We start from the raw sequence: 12,531 nt of genomic DNA, 5'->3' as shown, positions 1-12,531 counted from the left end.
CTTTAGATCTTTGAATCTTTGGATCCTTGATCATTTTGAGTCTTTTGATCATGTATTGGGAGGCTGGCCATTCGGCCATGTCTGAACCTTGTTCTTATGTATTTTCAACGGTGGAGTTTCTACACACCATAGATTAAGGTGTGGAGCTCTGCTGTACCTCGAGTATTAATGCAATTACTATTGTTCTTCTATTCAATTCAGCTTGTTCTTATTCCAAGATATTCATTCGTACCCAAGAACATGATGAATGTGATGATTATGTGACGCTCATCATCATTCTCACTTATGAACGCGTGCCTGACAACCACCTCCGTTCTACAAGCAAACAAGGCTTGAATGTTTATCTCTTGGATCCCTTAATCGGAATCTTCGTGGTATAAGCTAGAATTGATGGCGGCATTCAAGAGAATCCGGAAGGTCTAAACCTTGTCTGTGGTATTCTGAGTAGGATTCAATGATTGAATGACTGTGATGAGCTTCAAACTCCTGAAGGCTGGGCGTTAGTGACAGACGCAAAAGAATCAATGGATTCTATTCCAACCTGATTGAGAACCGACAGATGATTAGCCGTGCCGTGACAGGGTGCGTTGAACATTTTCACTGAGAGGACGAGACTGTAGCCACTGACAATGGTGATGCTCAACATACAGCTTGCCATGGAAAGGAGTAAGAAGGATTGGATGAAGACAGTAGGAAAGCAAAGAGACAGAAGGGACAAAGCATCTCCATTCGCTTATCTGAAGTTCTCACCAATGAATTACATAAGTATCTCTATCCTTGTTTTATGTTTTATTCATAAATCATTCATAACCATTTGAATCTGCCTGACTAAGATTTACAAGATTACTATAGCTTGCTTCATACCAACAATCTCCGTGGGATCGACCCTTACTCGCGTAAGGTTTATTACTTGGACGACCCAGTGCACTTGCTGGTTAGTTGTGCAAAGTTGTGTTTATACCATGGTATTGAGCACCAAGTTTTTAGATTCATTACCGGGGATTATTTGAGTTGTGAAAAGTAGTGATCACAATTTCGTGCACCACTTTTCAAGATCTTCTCCATTTTGTATGATTTCCTCTCACTCCTTTGATTCATTTCTAGCCTTTTCAACCTGAAATCACTTTACAAACACATCAAGGTATTTAGTGGAATTAAAGGTGAGTTAAAATTAACTAATTTAAGGTCTAAAAGCATGTTTTCATATTTAAGCACAAATTAAGAGAGAATCACAAAATCATGCCATTCCATTGAATAAATGTGGGTAGAAGGTGATAAAATCCCCTAAAATTAATACAAGATAAACCCTACAAATGGGGTTTATCAGCTGATAATGTGCAGCAAAGCAAAAAACTAAATAAAGAAAAAGAGGAACTAGAGTCGAATAAAAAAAAGCCTTTCTTTAACAAAAAAGTACATTACGTCGACTTTATGAGCGAAAAAGAGTTCCATAATGAATCTGCTTTTGCTACAGAACTAAAAGATTGACCGCCATATGTGTGTCAATCTCTTAATCCAGAAAAAGCAAACTTAGTTTGACAAAAGCCGAACGCATATTCGACATGTTATTAAAAGACAAACAACTTGTACTCCCCGAAGGAAAGAAAATTCCAGCTGTTTCTGAAATAAAAAATAAAAAGTTTTGTAAATTTCACCAAGCATCTGGGCATTATACTAATAATTGTGAACATTTTAGGGACTTAATACAAAAGACTATTGGTCGACTAAAGTTTGCGGAGAAGTCTAAAATGAAAGTAGACTCTGATCCTTTCCAAGTCACATCAAAATTTACTGAAATAGAGGAAAGAACTTTTTCGATCAACATGGCCTCTTCGAGCCTATGGCAAAAGACGATTAGCTCGAACTCGACATGTTCAAAAGAGAAAGGCCTATCTATCCAAAGGCAGTAGTGGATTTGTTGGATTTTTTGCCAAGGCAAAGGGAAGAAGAAGGAAATATTGCCATATGTCCTCGATGCAGTGCTTTATTCAACACATTGATGGTTGCAAAACAAACTCGACAAGTGTACTGAATCGTATAAAGTAATACCATGGAGAGTGGATATCATTCCCACGAGGATTAATAGACTGAGCAAGCAATGATTAATTGATAATTCTAATTAGACAGATTAAAAACTACAGTTGAGAGGTATTAAAGTGTCAAAAACAGAGAGCTAGAAAAAAGCAAATATGAATTATCAGAAAAGTAATATGAAGAAAAGTGTTAAGGCTTTAGAGATGTCCACTCTTTAGAAAAATCAATCCTTATGTTTATTTAGGTAAGGCTTATAGAGATCCTTCACGACAAATCATAAGTAATCAAACTCCAATTTCTTGGCAATTCAATTTTTCTTTAACCCAATTAATCGCTAATTCCTTTGTCAATTATTTAAGAAAATAGGTTAAGCATAATTCTGATTTATATTCACATAAGATTCAAGAGTGATCCTAGGTTTAATTATATGTCACTTATTCAAACTAGTTCTGAACCAATTGAAAATTATGAGAGTTGTAAGTCACACACTTTTTAATGCACTATTCTTAGTTAGATTAAAAAGTCATGAGAAAGAGTTTTCAAACTAATTCTAATATTAAATTTCCCAAAGTAATACTAGAATCCAAAATGGAATTAGAATGTTTTCCAACAGTTCAAATCTTTAGGGGTGAATAATGAAAACTCAATTATAAAATAGATCAATGTAAAAACCTCAAAAAAATAAAACACTTAGATTAATAATCCAGAAAAAGATGAACAGAGCTCCTAACTTCAACAGAAGAGGTTTAGTTGCTCATAATGCAGAGAAAACCAAAATAGAATTGTAAAGTATGATAAGATGTAAAGTGATGTCAGTGCAATGTTCCTTGAACTTATTTATTTTCTAACCTTAACCTAACTTTCAAATTCAAAACAAAATCAAATAAAATATTTTCTAATTAATCTTTAAAAAGTGATCTTCTCCTTGTAATTAGAATTCAAAACTTGACAATTGCTTGCTTGAAATAATGGGCCATGCAATTGATCTTTGGCTTGGAGAGTTGGCGTAACACTTGGTGAAAGTGGAATGGCATGCTAAGGTGCTTTGGTGGTCACTGGAGCTTGTCTCAAGGAAGTGAGGCATGGACGTGGCATTTGGTGGAGTTGGCGTGGTACTTGGTGAAGGTGGTGCGACACACCCATGTGTTGGCGTCTTGGGAGGCTTCTTGGTTTTTGGCCCAACGTGCCACTTGAGAGAGTGGCGTGGCACACCCATTCATGGAGGGAAGTCGAGGGCATGGCACGCTGGTGGACTTGGTGTGGCACGCCAAGGGTGCCTTGGTCCCTGAACGTGTCTTCAAGACTTTGCGTGGCACGCCATTGGGAGTGCGTGGCACGCCTTCTTCCTTGAGAGTTGTTTGATCTTGGCGTGGCACGCCCTTGGTGTGACTTGAGGATGTTGCACGCCCATTTTGGGGGCTTTCGAAGGCGTGGCATGTCGGTTGTGGGAACTATTTTTACGAGCTGAAAGGTGCTGGTCGTGCATGGCTCAAACTGAACGTCCACTATTGACATATTCATTGTTGACTTATGTATATCATTTTGAAGCTCTCGATGTTAGCTTTCTAACGCCGCTGAAACTGCTTCATTTGGACCTCTATAACTCATGTTATACTCGGTTGAGTATGAAGAGGTCAGGATTGATAATATTTACAAATTCTCTTCAAAGGCGTTGCACTTTCCCGGGGCTTCTCTGCTTGTTCCTCTTTTTCTTTGGCCTTGCCTAAAATATTTTAACAATCTTCTAAATATATCAAAGCTCAAAACAACTCCACATAAAATCAATTAAGTCACAAGAATCTCCATTATAATGAGAAAATCACTAATTTTATTCAAAAGAATGATAAAGAGAAATAACTAAGGATGCTCATGCATCACACATCAGCTGCTAAGGCCTTTAACTCTTATAAAGAGAGAAGAGAACGGGTTTACGAAGAGGAATTGAGGCAAGCCCAATTAAAGTTGGCAAAAAAGAGTTGAGACTCGTCCAGCGTGCGTGTTAAGCAACAGATGCATACTGTCGTCAGAGTCAATCAGAAACCTCAAGGAGTATCAAACCAGACTAGAGTTCCTCCTGCTAACGTGTCGAATAATAAATGGGTACAAAACAATGCTCCAAGCTACTCAAGGAATTAAAATTCAACGTTTCTAAAGGTGGTTTTAGAAATTGGGCTGGGAATCAAATAGGGGTGCCTCTCGATGAGGGGCATAGGGGAGAGGCAAAGGTCGAACCCGATCTCGACACAACTCCTAGGATAGAGCTTCCTTCATTTCAAGAGCGTCGTTCAGGAACAGGGTGCTTACGTCAAAACAAAGGGTCAATACCCAGAGTTGACTAAAGAGAGAAGATCGACTCAAAAATAAGAATAGGAGGAGGATAAAACACCCTCGGTGATCAAGAGCCAAGATTAAAAAAATGAGTCAAAGAAAACTTCATTAACCAAACCAACTCCCAAAGAAAAAGAAGAGGAGGAAGCGTTGACAGAAATATTCGACTCAGTATTTAAAGACGACTTAGATGTGATGTTTGGAGAAGTTGATTTTGGATATGTGACTATGGTATCTGTTCTCCCTTTCGACTTCCAAAGCAACCCTGAAGGGCTTTAGAATGGTTTTGAAGGAGATTGTGATGATGCCATCCTAGGAGACGAATGCAGGTTTGTCAAGGATGGATTGATTAAAGATGGTTTGCTTGAGAAAACCTGATGAAATCACCAAAGGTCATTTTCGACCTTTGCACATTAAAGCTAAGGTTGAAGGACTTATGATCAATCATATCCTAGTGGATAGAAGAGCAATGATTAATTTGTTGCCTAAAAGTATGCTACCTTTATTCCAAAAGACAGTCGAAGATCTGATAAAAACAAATTTGGTTGTCATTGGGTTTAATGATAAGTCAAAAACTGCCTTGGGAATGATTCCACTCAAGGTCAAGGTAGGGAGTGTTAAACGACCAACATTGTTTATAGTAGTACCCACCAAAGCAACTTTTAACATGTTGTTGGAAAGAAATGGGATTCATGGAATAGGGGCAATACCTTGGACTCGGCACCAGAAATTGGTGCTTTAGGATGAAGACGAGAGGATTGAAGAGATCGAAGCTAATGACAGCCCTTACTATGTCGAACAGATGAATGTTAGCTTCAAGGAATATCATACTAGTGTTTGACCGTTAAATATTGATATGAGCACCTTTGACCCCACTTTATGTAGGGCCTTATGACATGAAGTTGGTCCCTAAGGCGAGGGATAACTTGGCCACAAAATCCACTTGATGGATATATCGAGCCATTGGACTCGATTCTCAGCCTATATGGCTGAGAAGAAGGAGCACACTATATTGTATATATGATCTCGGCCCTTTAGGGTTCGAAAAATATGATTTATTTTTAGAAGGTTTACACAATAAAAAAGTTGAAGTACAAGATCCTCTTGATGAAGTCGTGATTGGTGGAGAGGGTCGAGTTACTTATGTAAGCAAGTGCTTAGATCCCGATTTCAAAAAGGAGTTAATAAAGGTATTAGAGAAATACCAACATTGTTTTGCTTGGCAATATGAAGAGATTCCTGAATTGGATAGATCTCTAGTCAAGCATAAGCTTCCTATCCTTGAGGATGCTCAACCTATTAAGCAAGCTTCAAGACATTTTGCTCCTGAAATCATGAAAATATCAAAGAGGAGATTGAACGATTGTTGAAAGCTGGATTCATTCGAACAACCAGGTATCTCGAATGAATTTCTAATATTGTGCCTGTAATTAAGAAAAATGGAAAACTAAAAGTGTGTATTGATTTAAGGGATTTGAATATAGCTTTCTGGTGCACGAAATTGTGATCAATACTTTTCACAGCTCAAATAATCCCCGGTAATGAATCCAAAAACTTGGTGCTCAATACCATGGCATAAACACAACTTCGCACAACTAACCAGCAAGTGCACTGGGTCGTCCAAGTAATAAACCTTACGCGAGTAAGGGTCGATCCCACGGAGATTGTTGCTATGAAGCAAGCTATGGTCACCTTGTAAATCTCAGTCAGGCAGACTCGAATGGGTATAGTGATAAACGAATAAAGCATAAAGATAAAGATAGAGATACTTATGTATATCATTGGTGAGAGCTTCAGACAAGCGAATGAAGATGCTTTCCCTTCCGTCTCTCTGCTTTCCTACTGTCTTCATCCAATCCTTCTTACTCCTTTCCATGGCAAGCTCATGTAGGGTTTCACCGTTGTCAGTGGCTACCTCCCATCCTCTCAGTGAAAATGTTCCCATGCTCTGTCACAGCATATGGCTAATCAGCTGTCGGTTCTCGGTCAGGCCGGAATAAAATCCATCGATCCTTTTGCGTCTGTCACTAACGCCCCGCCTGCTAGGAGTTTGAAGCACGTCACAGTCATTCAATCATTGAATCCTACTCAGAATACCACAGACAAGGTTAGACCTTCCGGATTCTCTTGAATGCCGCCATCAGTTCTCGCCTATACCACGAAGACTCTGATCTCACGGAATGGCTGGCTCGTTTGTCAGACGAGCACTCGGTTGTCAGGCGATCAACCATGCATCGTGTATCAGGAATCCAAGAGATATTCACTAAGCCTCGTGTGCTTGTAGAACAAGAGTGGTTGTCAGTCACCTTGTTCATGAGTGAGAATGATGATGAGTGTCACGGATCATCATATTCATCAAGTTGAAGAACAAGTGATATCTTGGAACAAGAACAAGCGGAATTGAATAGAAGAACAATAGTAATTGCATTAATACTCGAGGTACAGCAGAGCTCCACACCTTAATCTATGGTGTGTAGAAACTCCACCGTTGAAAATACATAAGAACAAGGTCCAGGCATGGCCGAATGGCCAGCCTCCCAAAGTGATCAAAAGATCTAAAGAAAAAGGTTCCAAAGATCAGAAGATGTCAAATACAATAGTAAAAGGTCTTACTTATAGAAAACTAGTAGCCTAAGGTGTACAAAGATGAGTAAATGACATAAAAATCCACTTCCGGGCCCACTTGGTGTGTGCTTGGGCTGAGCAATGAAGCATTTTCGTGTAGAGACTCTCCTTGGAGTTAAACGCCAGCTTTTATGCCAGTTTGGGCGTTTAACTCCCATTTAGGTGCCAGTTCCGGCGTTTAACGCTGGAATTTCTGTAGGTGACTTTGAACGCCGGTTTGGGCCATCAAATCTTGGGCAAAGTATGGACTATCATATATTGCTGGAAAGCCCAGGATGTCTACTATCCAACGCCGTTGAGAGCGCGCCAATTGGGCTTCTGTAGCTCCTTAAAATCCACTTCGAGTGCAGGGAGGTCAGAATCCAACAGCATCTGCAGTCCTTTTGAGTCTCTGAATCAGATTTTTGCTCAGATCCCTCAATTTCAGCCAGAAAATACCTGAAATCACAGAAAAACACACAAACTCATAGTAAAGTCCAGAAAAGTGAATTTTAACTAAAAACTAATAGAAATATACTAAAAACTAACTAGATCATACTAAAAACATACTAAAAACAATGCCAAAAAGCGTATAAATTATCCGCTCATCACTTTCCCAAAGGATGAGTATCACATGCCAACTACAGAGATGTTAATCGACTCTGCACCAAGAAGCGAACTTCTGAGCTTCATCGATGGAAATTCCAAATATAATTAAATATTCATTTCCCAAGAGGACGTGTTAAAGTCGGCGTTTTGATTCCCATGAGCTATCGGTACTTATGAATGGCTACTCATGCCGTTTGGTTTAAAGAATGAAGGGGCAATGTTACAAATAGCAATGAACTCAATTTTTCATGATTTCATTGGTACGTTCATAGAAATTTATATTGATGATGTGGTTGTGAAGTCCGAGTCGAAACAATCTCATTTAAATAATTTAGATACTACTTTCAAGAGAATGAGACACTATCGACTGAAAATAGATCCGTTAAAATGTGCTTTTGGTATATTTGTAGGAAATTTTATTGGATTTATAGTGCAAAAAAAAAAAGGAGTAGCCATCGACACTAACAAGTGCAAGGCTATTTTTGACTCACCACCGCCTGAGAGCAAGAAGAAACTCCAATCTTTTTTGGGTAAAGTAAATTTTCTTCGAGTTTTATTTTGAACCTATTAGGTTAAATGAAGGTATTTACTCCATTTTTAAAATTAAAATAGGGAGAAAAGTTCAAATGGGAGGACGAGCATCAAGAGGCATTCGACTAGATAAATCAATATTTGACTTCACCACCGATCCTAGCGCCTATCAAGCAAAGTTGACCATTGAAATTATATATAGATGCATTAGAAACAACATTAGGGAGCATGTTGGTCCAAGAAGATGAAGATGTTAACGAAAGAGTAGTTTACTATTCAAGAAACAACTCCTGCGCCACTCGCCACCGCGTCGTTCTCTCTCTTCAGGCGCGGCTTTCTTTCCCTCTCCACTCCTGGCTTCCTGCGTCTGCGTGTTTGCTTTCGTCTGTTTGCTACTCGCCGCGTTGCATCCCACTGCTCCGCCATTTCTTCGCTGCTCGTTGTCTACTGTAGAGCGTCGCTGCTGACGCTACAACAGCCACTGGTTCTTCCAGTCCACTTCCTCCTTCCAATCAACTTGACTTTATGTTAGATTTTCTCTCCTTCTATGTATCTGAAGCAATTAGATATATAGGGTTTATAATTAAGAAATAGTTAGGGTTTGATTTTATTAATTATAATTTCTGTGATTTTGAGTTGCTGGATTTTGTTAGGGTTTTGTTAATTTCTAGTTTTTTGCATTTACTTATTTTGCTTGTTTTGAGTTGATTTTGTGATTCAATTTGAGTTTAAAACTCTGATTATGTAGTTCTGAGTTGCTGGGTTTGTTTACTGATTTTGTTAAATTAAGTTTGCCTGTTCTAATTTTGTTAGTTTATTTTTGTTTGTACTGATTTTGTTAATTTATTTCTGATTTTGTTAATTTATTTTTGCTTGTACTGATTTTGTTAATTTATTTTTGCATGTACTGATTTTGTAATTTAATTTATTAATAATTCTGAGTTGATTTTGAGCTGCTGGGTTTAATTCATTTTGGCTTGTTTTGAGTTGATTTTGTGATTCAATTTGTTAATCCCTGATTGCATGATTTTGAGTTGTTGGATTCAATTTTCTTGTTCTGAGTTGATTCTGTGATTTATTGTTTATGTATTGATTTTTAATTTAGTGTTTCTGTATCAAATCTTACTGTATAGGATGGATAATTTTAGCTCTACTCCTATTGAAAATAATAATGAGACAGAACCAACTCAAGATGATGAGGGTCAAGCAATTGAAGCACATGTTCAAGGAACACAAGAGGAAGGACAAGAAGAAACACAAGAGGGAGGACAATAAGTTAGTCAAAGTGTGTAAAATAGTCCTAACAAAAAAGGATTAACTTCTGAGGCTTGGAAACATTTTAGGAGGGAGCAAATAGATGGAAAGTGGAAGGAAATATGTAAATATTGCGAAAGGCAGATTGGAGGTGACACGAAGCAAGGAATTAAGCACTTGCATGATCACATTAGAATTTGTCCGATTCGTACTGTTAGGGGACCAAAGCAATCAATATTAAAAACAGTGCAGCAATCATCAGGTTCGATAGGAACGGGAAGGCCCACGGATTCACTTTTGGTTGGAAACTTCACATTTAGTCAAGAGAGAGCACGACGAGCACTTACAAAATAGGTTGTTAGGGATGAACACCCTATGTCATTTATTGAACAAGTGGGTTTTCATGAGTTTATGGCTGAGACTCAACCTTTGTTTAAATTTTATACAAGAAATACATTGTGAAGTGATGTTGAGAAGATGTATGAAGCTGAAAAGGCAAAACTTCTAAAATTTTTGGGAAAAAAATTCAAGCCGTATTGCTATTACTACTGACATGTGGAGTGCCGATTGTCAAAACAAAGGCTATATGGCGATTACGGCTCACTTTGTTGATCATGATTGGAACTTGCAAAGTCGGCTTGTGAGGTATTATTCTAATTTGATTGTGCTTTTAGTTTCTTTTATATATTTGAGTTAATAATGTTATGATTGTTTATTATATTTACGTTACTTTAGGTTTACATACGTGCCTGCACCCCATACTGCTGATGTTCTTAGTGATGTTTTGATAAATTTCTTGTATGATTGGAACATAGATAGAAAATTGTCAACTTTAACGGTTGGTAATTGTAGTACAAATGATGCCATGATTCATCTTGTGCTTGATAAGATTTCACCATCTAACTTTATTAAGAGAGGAGAATTTTTTCACATGCGTTGTTGGGCTCACATTGTTAATTTGATTGTGAAAGATGGCATGAATGCAATATATGTTTCCATTGAAAAAATCAGAGAGAGTGTTTCGTTTTGGGTTGCAACACAGAAGAGGGAAGAAAAATTTAAAGAGACTTGTAGGTAATTGAATATTAATTATAGGAAAAAACTTGAACTTGATTGTAGAACTAGACGGAATTCAACTTATTTGATGCTTGCTTCTGCATTGCCATATAGAGACATTTTTGAGCGTTTAAGACACCGTGAACCTCTATATAAATATGTACCATCTGATGATGAGTGAGAAATGATAAATGAGCTTGCTGATAAATTAGAAGTCTTTTATAGTGTGACTGAATTGTTCTCTGGCACTTTATATCCAACCACAAATTTATACTTTCCTAAAGTGTGTGAAATGCAAGGTTCTGAAAATCGGTTCGGACCGGCCGGTCGAATCGGTTGAACCGTGAACCGGACAGAAAGGCGACTCGGACAATCAGCAAAATCGGAGAATTTGAAAACCATAATTATACCGGTGAACCGGCCAAAAATCGGTCGGTCGAACCAAACCGTGACCCGGCCAGTTTTTTGAGGGGAGAACGAAACATCACCGTTTCAACTTCGGATATGCACTTAGCCCTAACTCCATCTTCCCTTGCCAGATGCCCAGATCTAGATTCCACTCATTCCAGAACACTCTGCCTCTCTCACACTCACTCCAGGGCCGGGCTCCTCTAAATCGATCTCCTGGCCGTCCCTCACCTCCGTCCAGCCACCGCCTCGTGCCGCCGCCGTCGTTCCTTTGAGCAGCCACCGTCTGCTCGCTCACTTTTCCTCCATCGCGCAGCAGCCACCGATATCAACCTTCCCTTACATCGCGCAGCCATCGCAACCTTCCTCCGTCGCGCAGCCACGCCGCCGCCGAAGGTGCTCCTCCGCAACAATTGTCCCGTTCGAAGCCTGTTCGAAGGTTCTCCACCACTGCTCCTTGTCTTGGTCACTCGGTATCTCTGTCTCCCTCTTACATGCTCTGTTGAAGGCTTCTTCTAGGTCAATTTTTTTTATTAACTATGAATCTATGATTGAACCATTGTTTGATTCTGTGAAGCTCTGTGAACTGTGAAGTCAGTGAAGTGTGAAGCTTTGTGAATAATTTTTTATTAACTATGATTAAATAATTTTTTGTTTCTTCTAGCTTTTAGTTCTAGGTAATTTTTTATTAACTATGTGATTTATTTTTAGTGTGTGGTCTGGTGCTGTAGTCTCTGTTTAGTCTCTTGTTGAACTGCCAGTGCTGCTACCTCTGTTGCTGTTTCTGTCGTGCTTTACCATCTTGTTACCGCTGATTTCATCTGCCCTCATTCTTGTTCTACTTCAAAATCATGCTAAATTTGTGGGTGTCCGTCCTTTTTGAATATGTTTATAAATAATAAGATTAGGCATTGATTTTTTTTATTATGGTTTTGGTGTGTATTTGATGATGTTCAAATTTTAAGATTTTGTTACTGGCTCCTGAAAATTGGATTTATTTTCAAATATTCTTAACATCAGAAATCAAACCCTCTTCGTGCTTGTTCTTCGATGGTCAGTGATAGTCGTTTCTAGTGTTTTTGTTTTCATTGCTTGATGATTATTGATTAAGTGATGCGTTGCTGTTTTCTTTTTTTACTTTGTGCTTGAGATTGGATGCTCTGTCAGTGCTTAGTGCTTGTTCTTAGTTGATTGGCTTTGCTCACTACTCTGGCTTGTTCTGGCCTGCCCTTGATTGATTAACTCTGTTACTGGCTTATTGATTGATGATAAATTGCTACTGATAAGCTGTTACTGTTTTGTTAGAGATAAATTATTACTGTTACTGATAAATTGTTAGGGATTACTTGTTACTGTTTTGTTATGTTTGTTGCTTAATGCTAAAATGGAAATCAAATCAAATGCTGTTTGTTACTAAATGATAATTTTTGTTGCTAAATGCTGTTGGTAGTATTAATTTTGTGCTGCTATTAATTTTCTGGTGGTGCTGCTGCTGTTTTTAATTTTGTGAATGATTTATTAAATTCAGTTATGGATGATAGTATAACCTGCTGTTTTATGCTATTAATTTCAATGAAAAATTTGCAACAGATGTTGAGGGACTCTTGCGCTTATATGAAGCTTCACATCTTAGGATTCACGGAGAAGACATATTAGATGAAGCTCTTCGATTCACCTTAAATCCATTACTCTTATGAACGTTATTGT

Source organism: Arachis stenosperma, chromosome 9 (genome assembly GCF_014773155.1).
Source record: "Arachis stenosperma cultivar V10309 chromosome 9, arast.V10309.gnm1.PFL2, whole genome shotgun sequence".
Taxonomy (NCBI): domain Eukaryota; kingdom Viridiplantae; phylum Streptophyta; class Magnoliopsida; order Fabales; family Fabaceae; genus Arachis; species Arachis stenosperma.
This window is presented reverse-complemented; position numbering follows the sequence as displayed.